Raw genomic sequence first — 14843 nt, forward strand, 5'->3', positions numbered from 1 at the left:
TGGAACCTGCCAGTGAAGTCTGATACCAAGGGGAAACAAATTTTTTTTTTTTTACAAAGGAAAACAGAAATATTTCCGAATATAAATGGACGTTACCTGTGAACTTTTAACAAACTAAGCATAAAGGTTTAAATGTTTTAAAAGGCCGCTCATGAATGGCAGAGGCAAGGGACAGTGACATTGCCCAATCAAGCATGACAATGCCCAAGAGACTGAGCCCATTATATATGGTTAGTCCCCAATGCCCCTCTCTCCACACAACCTAGGACCAAGGAGGGTCAGGCAATGGCTGCTGATGACTTAGCAGATAGACCTACAAGCTCCCACAAACCCCCCATCCTTAGCTCACAAGGATGGTGAGGTTACAGCGACCAAAGGAATTAACGAATTTGAGAGGGACTCAAACCCCAGTCTGGCGATCACCAGGCAAGGACGTAACCAACAGGCCACCACAACCGATAAGGATGGAAACGTGTGTTTGTGTTCGAGTATAAATCATATCAAACTCATATTTAATTAAATTTTAAAATTCAGAGCAAAACAATTGGAAAATTTGTGGAAAAATTTACTTTTTTATATACAAAGTAAAACGGAAATATATCCGGAGTATATAAATATTCGTTAACTGTAAACTTTGACAAACTAAGGATATGTACTGGAAATAAATGTGACAAGAACGTGTTTGTTTTAATATAAATCATATCAAATTTCAAATTCAAAGGCCTCAAATAAAAAGGTCAAGACAAATACAATGTCCTTCATAGAAAGAGTCACTGGACCATGTTGTCATTTTATATACTTTTAACACATAATAGGGCTATGCGTTAAGCCTTCCTGCGAAAAAAAATAGAGGGGCACTCAGTAGAGCGCAGATCTCCGCCGCGGCAGCTTATTTCTCGGCCTTGTCCTTGACCTTAATATGTATTAACTGGCGTGGATTTTCATACACTCAACTGTGAACCAAATCTAAAGTCTCTGCGACAACGATGTTCAAACTTATAGCTAATTATGTGAAGTGGACAATTTACCTGACCTTTGACCTTGAAATTCCAAAATTTTATAATTTCCAGCTTTTTACATAACAGATAATCCCTATAAGTTTCATTACTATACATTTAAAATTGTGGCCAGGAAGCTGTTCCCAAACAAACACACAAACAAACACACACATAAAAACAGGGGCGAAAACATACCCTTCTTCCAACTTCGTTGGCGGAGGTGAATATTAATAAGGAATCAAACAAAACTTACCCCTCAATAAAATGAAATTCAACAACGATAAAATCCAAATTATTGTCAAACTTCATGAACCTAAACGGCAGCAACATTTCCAAGGCTACTAAGAAGACAGAGGAAACCAAGAAATAACCCAAGAGAAAGAACGAATTAATATATAATTCAAGAAATTTCTCAGCAGTAAGCCTTTTTACACGATGGCCGTGTTTTTCTCTTTACAGTCTGTATAAGAAAAAGATATGTATTTACATTCAAGGTTATTCTGTTTAAAGGTTTAAAGGCTGCTCATGAATGGCAGAGGTAATGTACAGTGTCATTGCCCTATCAAGCAGGACAATTCCATAGAGACTGACCATATATACATATGATTACCGCCCAAGCCCTCTCTCCACCCAAGCTGGGACCAAGGAGGACCAGGCAATGGCTGGTGATCACTCCCACAAACCCCGTTCCCTAGCTCACAAGGATGGTGAGATTGCAGCGACCAAAGATACTAACGAGTCTCAGCGGGACTCGAACCCCAGTTTGGCCTTTACCAGTCAGGGACGTTACCAAATTGGCCACCACAAGACACTGAAAGTAAGACGCGTTTACAAATAACTTCCAAACTCTAATTAACATAAGCAGGGCTCTTCCAAACAAACTGTCAGAAACAGCTGTTGGTCAACAGTGAAAAGTTATCTTCCTTCATCTAACCTTTGTGATTATGATCCAGATGCTCGAACATACACAAGACTAAAGTACAAACTGAGTTGTGGTTACCTATTGGAAACGTCCCTGCCTAGCCATCTGTCAGACTAGGGTTCGAGTCCCACTCAAGCTCCATAGTTTCTTGTAATGTCTGTAACCTCACCATTCTTATGAGCTAACAATAGGAGGTTTTAGGAGCCAACAGGTCTACCTGCTAAGTCCTCACCAACCACTGGCTGGCCCTCCCTGGTTCTAGATTGGGTAGATATGGCATTGAGGGATGATCATATGTAGCCTATATAAGGTCAGTTTCTAGGGAATTGTCACTGTCCTTTGCCTCTGCCATTCATGAGCGGCATTTAAACCTTGGAAATCACGCATAAAAATGATAGATCTTATAGATTGGGCTTATGGAAATTGAACCAAATAGAACGTCGCTGGGGCCGGGGCGGCCCTTCAACTCAAGAGGTGCAAATGGGGCAAATCCAGCTATTGCATTGTAAAGTAAATTAAGAGAGGCTGGACAGCCAGAGAGAAGAACGAAAGCTGGAATGATGCATTGTATACACTGAATTAAGAGAGGCTGGACAGCTAGATAGAAGAACGGAAGCTGGAATGATGCACTGTAGAAAGTGAATCAAGAGAGGCTGGACAGCCAGAGAGAAGAACGGAAGCCGGAATGATGCACTGTAGAAAGTGAATCAAGAGAGGCTGGACAGCCAGATAGAAGAACGGAAGCTGGAATGATGCATTGTATAAAGTGAATTAAGAGAGGCTGGACAGCCAGAGAGAAGAACGGAAGCCGGAATGATGCACTGTAGAAAGTGAATTAAGAGAGGCTGGACAGCCAGATAGAAGAACGGAAGCTGGAAGGATGCATTGTATAAAGTGAATTAAGAGAGGCTGGACAGCCAGATAGAAGAACCAAACGGGAAGGATGCATTGTATAAAGTGAATTAAGAGAGGCTGGACAGCCAGAGAGAAGAACGGAAGCTGGAATGATCCATTGTATACAGTGAATTAAGAGAGGCTGGACAACCAGATAGAAGAACGAAACGGGAAGGAAGATAAAAGTATATGGTTGAAGAAACAGATGCTGCAGGCCACATGAGATGCTATCAGGGCTCTCTACCTCTTGAGATATCACCTTAGACAACAGCAGTACGCCCAAGTTCGGGTTTTCAACCTTGAGCATTAACCGTATGTCCAACCATAGACTATTCAACTGATAGGGAACTGTCGGTGGAAACTATAGTGATTCTTATCGGTGGTATGTATTTTGCTTATCCCTCTTCAAATCTTTCTCTTTGTTCTGACAAGATTCTATTTCGTAGGCGGTTGCTAGGTAAGTTCATGACCCTTCCGAAAACGGTATGTGAAATACGTTTATACTAATAATAATAATAATAATAATAATAATAAATGATGATAATAATAATAGATAATAATAACAATCACAACTACAAAAACAACAACAACAATAATAATAATAATAATAATAATAATAATAATAATAATAATAATAATAACAACAGCAACAAAAACGGATATTAGTTGACTTTTTCAGTACCCCAAAATCCAAAAATTTCATTTTTACTGGGAATTTCTTATCAACAACAACAACAACAACAACAACAACAACAACAACAGATATTTGTTAACCAATGCAATACTCCAAACTGAAAATTTTATTATATAGTGATATTTTTATCGTAACAGAAGTGTCTACTGAGAAAAAAAAAATTCATCGATTCATTCCCAAAGAATGATGTGATTACAGTTCCTTATCTATCCATATAATTATACCAATCAAGACCACAGACATGACGCATATCATTGGTAAAACCCTTAACATCTAAAGGTAGTGTCTCAAAATATTTTTACAAATGAATAAAAAATACTGAAATTATTACCTTTTGTAAAAGAGCAGATTGCAGAGGGAAGACGAGACCTTTGATAACGTTGGACATACTGTTCGGCAATTTCGTCGTAAACCTGTTCAAATAATACAAAATAACTGTAAGTCAGTGTCTAAAAGAACTACAACTTGATGTCTTAAATAAATATACCTCATGTCTAAGAATGGTTATAACTCATATGTGTAAAAATAGTTGAAACTCGTTGTCTACAAAGAACTATAAATCTACAACTCAATGTCTAAAAACAAATATAACTCGTGTCTAAGAATAGTTATAACTCATATGTGTAAAAATAGTTATTACTCATTGACTAAAAAGAACTATAAATCTAGTGTCTAAAAATAAATATACGAGTAAGTGGTCTAAAATATGTAAAACTCAATCTATAAATAAAGCTCAAAGTCGAAAATTAGTTATGGATCAATGTCTTAAACTTTGTATAACGTGTATAATATTTCGATAGTGTAAAGTACTTAATACTTTAAGACAATTAGCAAATAAAAATGTTAGAAACAAAAATGGTCTAAACGCTAGTATCGCACCTCAAGCTTTCTCATTAACAAAATAATATAAATACGTTATATTGAAAAAACTAGAAAACTTAGTATGAATTCATTATTATCTTTATTAAATTTCCCATCAGTCAACGGAATTGCTCAAACATTCTAGTTATCAACTAACAAATAAATACTAAAAATAGTTATGTAAATAAAACCACTGTAATATATACAGCCTAACCACACATAACCATATTTGATATCAAATAGCAAATAAATGCTAAAAATAGTTATGTAAACAAAAACACTAATACATAGCCTATCCACACATAACCAAATTTGATATCAAATAGCAAATAAATACTAAAAATAGTTATGTAAATAAAAACACTAATACATAGCCTATCCACACATAACCAAATTTGATATCAAATACCAAATAAATACTAAAATTAGTTATGTAAACAAAAACACTAATACATGCCTATCCACACATGATAACCAAATTTGATATCAAACAACAAATAAATACTAAAAACAGTTATGTAAATAAAACCAATGTAATAAAGACCCTATTCACACAACCAAATTTGATATCAAATAGCATATAAACACCAAAAATAGTCATGTAAATAAAACCACTAATATATAGCTTATCCACACATAACCAAATTCAAAAGCGAGCAGCAAACCAAGATTATTAAAAAAAAAAATCTGAATAAAGACAACATTGGCTGCATAATCTATCAACGAAGCTTATTTACCATACAAACAATAAAAAAATAGAGGGAAAAAATTGACGGACGTTCTATATGCACATCAACTTACCACCCCTTCCTTCTCTCATTTAATTCCCATTCATCCACACCCACACCCACACCCACACCCACACCCACACCCACGTCCCCATCCCTCCCCCCAACTCCGGACATCATCCACACTCACCTCTCCTCCCCCATCTCATCCAATAAGCGCCAAGCCAGGGAATCCGGAATAGGCAATAAGCGCTTCCTTTCAAAAAATACCTAAGCCTATTTTCACAACGTTTTTGTATGCCTATCCAGGATACCTACGAGGCGATCATAAGCGTAAAATAAATTTCCTGGATCAACGCCATGACGAGATGAAAAAAGTCAAGAGGGTTGTGAGTGGTGAGAGTTTTTGCTTTCTATTTTGGTAGTTTTGTTTTCTATTTTGGTAAAGGTTTGCTTTCTATTTTGGTTAAGTTTTGCTTTCTAATTTGGTAATGTTTTGCTTACCATTTTTGTAAATTTATCTATTTTATTTTGGTAAAGTTTTGCTTTCTATTTTGGCAAAGTTTTGCTTTTTATTTTGGTAAAGTTTTCCTTTCTATTTTGGTAATGTTTTGCTTATTATTTTTGTAAATTTTTCTATTTTATTTTGGTAAAGTTTTGCTTTCTATTTTGGTAAAGTTGCTTTCTATTTTGGTAAAATTTTGCTCTATATTTTGGTAATGTTTTGCTTTCTATTTTGGTAAAGTTTTACTTTCTATTTTGCTAAAGTTTTGCTTTTTATTATAGTAAAGTTTTGCTATTTTGGTAAAGTTTTGCTTTCTATTTTGGTAAATTTTTCCACTTTATTTTGGTAAAGTTTTGCTTTCTATATTAGCAAAGTTTTGCTTTTTATTTTAGCAAAGTTTTGCTTTCTATTTTGGTAAAGTTTTGCTTTCTATTTTTGTAAAGTTTTACATTTTATTCTGGTAAAGTTTTGCTTTCTATTTTGGTAAAGTTTTGCTTTCTATTTTGGTAAAGTAAAAGTTTTGGCGAGGATAAAAGGTACATCCTTATCACGATTCTTGGGCAGGATGTGTTGTACTATGCTAGCAGTATTATTATATTTATTTGAGAAGCAGGTCTTCTGAAAGCTATTTAAATTTCCCAAGGACATATCCGCTTTAATGATTTTAAATTGAAGTAATTTTATTCTTTATTCATAACAAACGATATCGACGTCAATGACCTTCGATGTCAGGATGTCAGGATGCCAGAAAACTCAAAATCAATCAATCAATCAATAAGGACGGCTTGAAATGAGGGAAATGTTTTAAGAACTTAAACAGTCAAGACTCCTGAATCTTAATGGAAATCGTGGTACTGTACCTGCCTGAAAGACCACCACTGTATATGAGAACATACTGGATTTATATTCTAAGTCAGTATACAATATATAAATTCCAATAATGCTGATCACTTCAAAGTCATTTTTAATATATAGGGGGTTGACCTGCTGCGTGGTTGAGTTTAAAATTGGGTCGTAAATACGGGGCTGCTAAACTCACATATATTCAAGATGTAAAAAAAAAACAGCTTGAATTATATTTTGTAGAATAATCACATCATAAAGCAAGTAGAAAATAGAACACCTGGCTACTAACATAAACAGAGAAAATACCAGAACACAGGTTAATGACAATAGCTCTGAATTCTTAGAATTTAGGTGAAATAACCAGGCGTTTGGCCGGGGAGGCCATTCAGAATCAAAGTATAACTGATGAAGAGGGGGGGTCTTATTTGCAAATGAATGGCAATGGATTACGATTCAATATCAAGAACAAATAGGATCAAAGTACAACTGAGGGGCGGGGGGTCGCAGTTGCCCTAGAATGGCAATGGGAACCGATTCGTTATCAGGAAAAAATAGGCCGCCATGGAATTCAGGTTAAAAACAAATCTAAGTCTTCTAAGAGGAGGAGCAATGAACTAAACCTTAATCTAAGTTGACAGAGAAGCTTTTTTTTTCTTTTCTTTATTTTAGACTTTTCCATCTTTCTTTTGCTCATGAAAGGTCTCATACAAGAGACCTAGAAGATGCCTAAGGCCAGGATCTATTGAAGCCAAATGGAAAATGGATATCTCCATGTTGAAGGTTCCAAATTAGTTGAATAACTTTCGTTCATGAATTCTTCAGTGTCACCTGAGAGAGAGAGAGAGAGAGAGAGAGAGAGAGAGAGAGAGAGAGAGAGAGAGAGAGATTCGCCGTCTATATCCTTTTTCGGAACAAATGTGTTTATATGGAATATATGATGGTAAGGTATATCTTTTTATCTAAGCTATTGGACCTATCACATGACCAAAACATCAAAAATGCCAAATACCAAAGCAGTACGTGATTTAAAAGGTAAGATAATTTTTACGTTTGTCCGATTGTGTAATTAAAGATTTTCGACAGAAAAAAACAAGAATTTTGTATTTTTAGGAAAGGAGGACGATACATTGAAATGACTGATTCGTTTTCGCATACAAGCGATGCCCCTACTGTAATTCCTATCATATGTTACATAATAATATCACAAAGACAACAATAAGAGGGTTAAAAACCGTTGTATTCTATAACGTTGCGGGCCTGTAGCCAACAGTCAACTGTTATGGCTTTGCTAAAACACCAATGTTTTGGCACCAGGAAAGAATAAAATCACCTTTATAAATTTTCATTTACTGAATAAACTAAAGAAATTACAATATAAAACCATTACAACTTAAAACCAATGATAAAAACCAGAAAGAAGGACTAAAACAGAAGCTACTGGTGGCCTTGCTAAAATACCAATGTTTTAGCATAAGGGAAGAATAAAATCAGTCTTATATACTTTAATTTACTGAATAAACTAAAGAAATTACAATATAAAACCATTACAACTTAAAACCAACGATAAAAACCAGAAAGAGAAAGACTAAAACCGAAGCTACTGGTAACCTTGCTAAAACACCAATGTTTTAGCATAAGGGAAGAATAAAATCAGTCTTATAAACTTTAATTTACTGAATAAAGTAAAGAAATTAAACCACAAAGACAGAAACCAAAAAACCACCGATAAAAACCAGAAAATAAACGACGAAAACCGAAGCCATTGCCCCCGACCTCCACCTGCTCGAAATCAGCCAATGGGTTCAATCCTAATTGAACCTTAGCCTTCCTTCTTGGATATGATTAAACGTATTCTCCAAACATGAATAATCAATTAAGCCTTTCTCACAGGTAACTGAGCAGCACCAGAAGCCGCCTACCTAAAAGGAGGAGGCGAAAGGGAGGGAGAGGAGGAGGGACTAATTACCATCAATCACAGAAGAGCCCTCTCTCGCCCTGCGACCCCCAAAGGGATCACTTCTGCAAGTTTAAGGTGGAGTAATTCCAGCCAGAGGAATGGGAGCATGGCTCGTGGGGGGAGGGTAGGGGGAGGGTAAAGGGCGGGTAGGACCGGGGGGTATAATCTATAATACCCGAATTGCTTGATGAATATGTTTACCATATCTGATCAGCTCCTGTGGAGGAGGAGATGCCAGAGGTAACATTCGCGATTTCTCCGTTGATTTGCGTCTCCCTCTTGAAGATCCTCTGAATGCTGATCAGAAATGTTCTTAATGGCTTATGTAACTATAGCTAATATTATGCATTAAAATTTATATCTAGTTTGCACAACTGAATGTATGTTTTTTCAAGTTTTTTTTTATTTGAACCTGAAATTTACTTATAACAATATCAAACTGAGATTCACTAAAACTTTATCCAACCGGCAAAGTTAGACTTAATTCACTTATAACATTAACAAAATCAGATTAACTAAATCAAGCTTTATCTAATCGGCTAAACTAGACTTTAAAAAACGTCTCAATTTATTCTTAAAACCTAAAATATCCTTATAATAATAACAAAAGGGAATTAGGTAAAACCAACTTCATCCCAACCGACAAAACTAGAATTTATAAAAATCATGGCCCCATTTTTTATTTGAAAAACTGAAATTTACTCATAACAATAACAAAATTAGGAGATTAACCAAGACCAACTTTATCACACCGACAAAACAAGACTTTAAAAAACATATCCCGATTTCTTTATAAACCTGAAATTTACTTATAACAATAACAAAATCAAGAGATTAGCCAAGACGAACTTCTTCACCGAGAAAATAGACTTTAAAAAACATGTCTCAGTTTTTTTTTAAACCTGAAACTAATTATGTTATCAGAGAGGAAATTAACCAAGACAAACTTCACCGCACAGAGAAAACTAGACTTTATAAAAGCATGGTTCCATTAACACATGAACAATAACAAGGTGATTTCTTTTCTCTTAATTCTTCCTGTACCCAACAAATCAAGGATTCAGAAACACCCCTCCCTCCCTCCCCCCTCTCTACCCCCTCCCCCCTCTTTTCTTGCTCCTCTTTGAACCCCCTCCCCCCCCACCTTGAAACCAAGAAGTCGGGGAGTGGCACGCACCCTGATTGATTACCCACACAGAACCTTCGCAGTGTCAATGTCTCAGAGTTGAAATCATACTTCCATATGTTATTATCTACTTGTGTACGCGACCCGTCAAAAGTGACGATTAATATTTGGGTGGATATGCACACACAAACAATTTCCTCTCATCAGGGTATGACTACTTCCTCTCACCCTATCAGTGGGACGAGGACAGCGTAGCATGACGGGAAAAAATTATATATCATATATATATAATATATATATATGTATATATTATTTGCATGCAAGCGCGCGTGCACGCACACCTACACGTACCCCCCAGGGTATGACTACTACTTACCCCTGCTTCCCGAAGGACGGGGAGAGCTCAGCGTGAACGGAATATATATATATATATATATATATATATATATATATATATATATATATATATATATATATATATATATATATACATAAATACATATACATATATATATACATTACATATATAAATATATATATATATATATATATATATATATATATATATATATATATATATATATATATAGATAAAGAGAGAGAGAGAGAGAGAGAGAGAGAGAGAGAGAGAGAGAGAGAGAGAGAGAGAGAGAGAGAGAGAGAGAGAGAGAGAATGTGCTCTTCATTATATATATATATATATATATATATATATATATATATATATATATATATATATATATATATATATATATATATATATATATATATATATATACACACACACACACATATAGATGACTGTTACTGCTAAACCCAAAAAGCAACAAAAATAAAGAAAAACTCCTCGAGCAAATTTATCATCAAAATATTATAGTTCAGCAGTAGCGAGTATACGCCCACGTACCAGTTTGACAGCTCCTGCGCAATCATTAAACGGATTTTACGAATGAGCGTAACGCTCATGATTTGAGCATTAAATTAAAAAACCTTTCATCTATTTCGATTTCTGAATCAATCATCTATCATGCAATTCTAATAAGTCCTTCTTTTCATGCTCCCTTTACTGCAGCATATTGGATTCGCTTGTGTAATTCGATACTTTATTTTAGCTAGACGTTTAGTAGAGCAGTTTCGCTACCTCTGTGCAATGGTATGCTGCATGGATATAATTATAATTATTTATATATATGCATAAAAACTCAGGGAAAAGTGATGCTCAAATGTTAAAGAGCCACAGGATAAATGAAATAAAAAAAAAATCAGTCCTCTGAAGAAGTATCACGAAAACTAGTCAGGACTTAATCTTATCTTTTCTATTTTCATTTTCCCTCTGGTTCTTTTGCATGCATACACATATGATATATATATATATATATATATATATATATATATATATATATATATATATATATATATATATATATATATTCTTGGATAGTGGGTGGTTCCCTAAAAAGAAACCTGGTGGCACCACAATATTCAAACTATAGAATAATGGATGAACCACCTCTGTGCAGAAAGCAAACTTATAACGACATTGCCATTTTAGTCTTACATTCCCAGACAGTTTCCAAACTATCTTCCATAAAGGAGGGTTAGCTCAACAATTCATCATACATACTCACTTGGACATATCTTACAATCCTCCTTGCTTGAACTAATCTGTAATTTGGTTCTTCAATGTTCCTACCAACATCCATTCAATCTATTCCCAAATAATCATCCTATTCATTTTAATATTATATGCTTAATTCTCCTGCGTTTCCATTTACCCTCATAACCTTATAGTGGTGGAATCACACTATTCATTTCTTGCACGAGGTTTTCGCCAACCTCCAGCCAATGATAGGGAGCGGAAGCGTTGGAGCGTCAAACTACGATCTCGCAGTTCGAGGAGCAAATATGAAAAAGTTAAACGAAACCGATCAGCTGATATCATTATGTTCTAGCTGTTGCAGTAATATGTATTATCGGTATATTACGTGAAATGAAGAATTCTACAACTACCAAAGGATGAACAAAGCAGACTTTTATCATCTTTTGAGGCTTGTTGGACACAAGATTGCTAAGCAAAAGCACGTCCTATTTGCAGCCGCCATCTTGTTTGTTTACATCTGACATAATGCTCGCGGTTTGTGTTCGTTGCTTCCCATCCAAATGGGAAGCCAATAGCTCGACCAACAAGCTCTCATGCTTTCCATTTTAGGCAGAAACGGCTTGCTGCTCGTATGATTCCAGCTTAACTCACCTAGTTTACTCCAAACTTTCCCACTCCAGATTCTGCAGTTTCTCTCCACTATCCCAAATATGTATTGCATCATCTACAACATTACACTTTCGCGTATTGTCCTTTCTCTGTGTACTCTCACTTTTATATTCGTGAAGGTATTACAAAGTAATGGGCTGGCATAACCCATAAATAGTCAATAATTATGGAGTCATAATTTACATATTTTTTCGTGCACTGTATACGTTTGCTTATCTTAATAAAAGCCATTTTCGGTTTCAAGCCCGAAGTTTATGAACTCACTTTGCTCTCTAAAATTATTATTTACTTCCACCGTAGTGCATCCTACTTTAAAACTCTCATACATAAAATCCCGTAAACTACGAGAAAAAAAAAAAAATTCCAATTTCAAAACACCATCGTTCCTCAATTTAGAAACTCCATCTTACTTCAATATCCTAAATGTGTCTTTCTTCAATTATATAAAAAAAACACACACATCTTTCTTCCAATTTACAGAAGCATCTTTTCTTTCATTTTACAAATGGACCCCATAAAGTTTTCTCAGAAACACAGTCTCATTACATTATTCAGCCAGACTCCTATCCCTCATTCTCAAAAGATTTACATCCTCCGACTCCGCACGCCATCAACAAAACTCGATCCCCAAAAACTTTCTACTCCTTTTTATTTCTATTACCTCCAGGAGGGCTTAGGAGGCCGGCTTCAAGGTCCCGATGGCTGGCTGGGCTCCCATATTCTAGGTAGGGAAATGCGCTCCGAGTTTGGAAGGTTATGTTTGTGAATATATATCCTTGAATGGATAGCTCTATGAAGTTGAAGTATATGGTTAAACTTTGTGTTCATATATATATATATATATATATATATATATATATATATATATATATATATATATATATACACACATATAAATATATATACACATATAAATATATATACACAGTATATATATATATATATATATATATATATATATATATATATACATACATACATACATATATATATATATATATATATATATATATATATATATATATATATATATATTTATATATATATATATAATATATATATACATATATACATATACATATATATGCATATACATACATATATATATATATATATATATATATATATATATATATATATATATATATATATATATATATAGTATGTGTATGTGTGTGAGTCTACTGTGTATATTGAGGACAACTGTCTAAATTATACATTAAAATTATACATTAAGTGAACAATGCATAAAGAATTAAACCAAGACAGCTTCATTAAATAAGATTAAACTCCCAACACTTCCAGAGCCCCCTTTACACCTTACAGCTAAGCCTAATCAACAGTACATTAACCCTTCAACAAATACTTCATAACCTAATCTTGCTTTTAGCATTAACGGTTCACCTGCTTTCAACTCTGATTACGATAATTAAATATTTACTTCCCTTAGATAAGCTTCCGAGCAATTTAAAAAAAAGAAGGAAACTTGAAACAGATTTTTGTTTTATATCGTCAACGACGCATATGAAATTAATGTGTAAAATGCAACTACCGTATAAAAACTATACATATACAGACATAATATATAAAAAAAATTATACATATACAGACATAATCTATAAAATATATATATATATATATATATATATATATATATATATATATATATATATATATATATATATATATATATATATATATATATATATATATATATACATAGGTCTACAGACAATTAATTCACGGGCTCTCTTTTTTAAAATTTCTGGCTTTTTGGCGCAACCTTCCGCAAAATCTCCCTTTTATAATAAGGACCAAGTTTTTGATTATATATATATATATATATATATATATATATATATATATATATATATATATATATATATATATATAGATAAATAGATAGATAGATAGATAGTAAGGTGCACTACCATGAAGGAGAGAGAACTTAAAATTACAATAGTTACTGACATGTTATTTTAAATCAATGGTAGAGGCAGCTTTCTCAATCAATTTTCCATTTAATAGCCATTACGTCATTGATATGAAATAAACAAAAAACATTATAACTATTAGAAAACCCAGAGAGAAAAGTAATAAATTAGAGTACGCTGATATACTCAACTGAAAACTATTTAAACGTTTTATCAATTAATCTAACATATTTCTCTTTTATACCTCTTCTTGTTTTGTTAAAGTTTTCATAGTTTATTAGGAAATATTTATTTTAATGTTACTATTCTTTAAAATATTTATTTTTTCCTTGTTTCCTTTCCTCGCTGGGCTATTTTCCCTGTTGGGACCCCTGCGCTCATAGCATCTTGCTTTTCCAACTTGGGTTGTAGCTTAGCATTTAATAATTATAATAATCAATTCAATTATACCAAGAACATTACATTCAGTCATATGTTTTCAAACGAAGATATACAGAACCTTTAATAAGATAATTTAAAATCCACATCCATACGCATACAGTAATAAGGAAAACTTTAATAAAGGACAGAGGGTAGAGCTAAATGAAAACATCATGAGCGCTCCCGTGCACGCGCACGTTAGAGTTCAAATAGACACACATGGCTTGACTACAGCAAACATGAAGAGAGAATCGTTAATATGCAGAAAGTCGATAATAGAGAGAAACAAAGAAAGGAAAGAGAAACCGGTGATGGATAGACAATAGAAAACGCAAATCAACACACACAGACGAGCATGCACATACGCACAAACTCAGTCCCTGTCCCTCCCGTACGCCTTCTGGAAGAAAGGTGGAAAAATTGAAAGCAATAAAACATGAAAGGTAACAGCATTAGCGATGATGATAGGAACACAAAGAAAACCAAAACACGTTACCCCTTTGTACGAACAAAAAAGAGAGAGAGAGAGAGAGAGAGAGAGAGAGAGAGAGAGAGAGAGAGAGAGAGAGAGAGAGAGAGACTAAAAATGATGAAATGAGAACCAAGGTGGGGGAAAATACTTTATAGAGGTGAAATGAACTAAAAACTACGGGGAGAGAGAGAGAGAGAGAGAGAGAGAGAGAGAGAGA

At 34.1% G+C, this 14843-nt stretch overlaps 1 long non-coding RNA gene across 1 annotated transcript in view; it reads right to left on the reverse strand.

The window, feature by feature from the left end:
- The window catches only part of LOC137634538 (uncharacterized), a 326748-nt gene that overhangs the window by 287027 nt on the left and 24878 nt on the right, over nucleotides 1-14843 (reverse strand). Inside the window, exon 2 of the long non-coding RNA XR_011042524.1 lies at nucleotides 3840-3921. This is a non-coding gene — a long non-coding RNA (uncharacterized lncRNA). The remainder of the gene's footprint in view (nucleotides 1-3839; nucleotides 3922-14843) is intronic.

This window comes from Palaemon carinicauda, chromosome 44, assembly GCF_036898095.1.
Source record: "Palaemon carinicauda isolate YSFRI2023 chromosome 44, ASM3689809v2, whole genome shotgun sequence".
Lineage (NCBI taxonomy): Eukaryota > Metazoa > Arthropoda > Malacostraca > Decapoda > Palaemonidae > Palaemon > Palaemon carinicauda.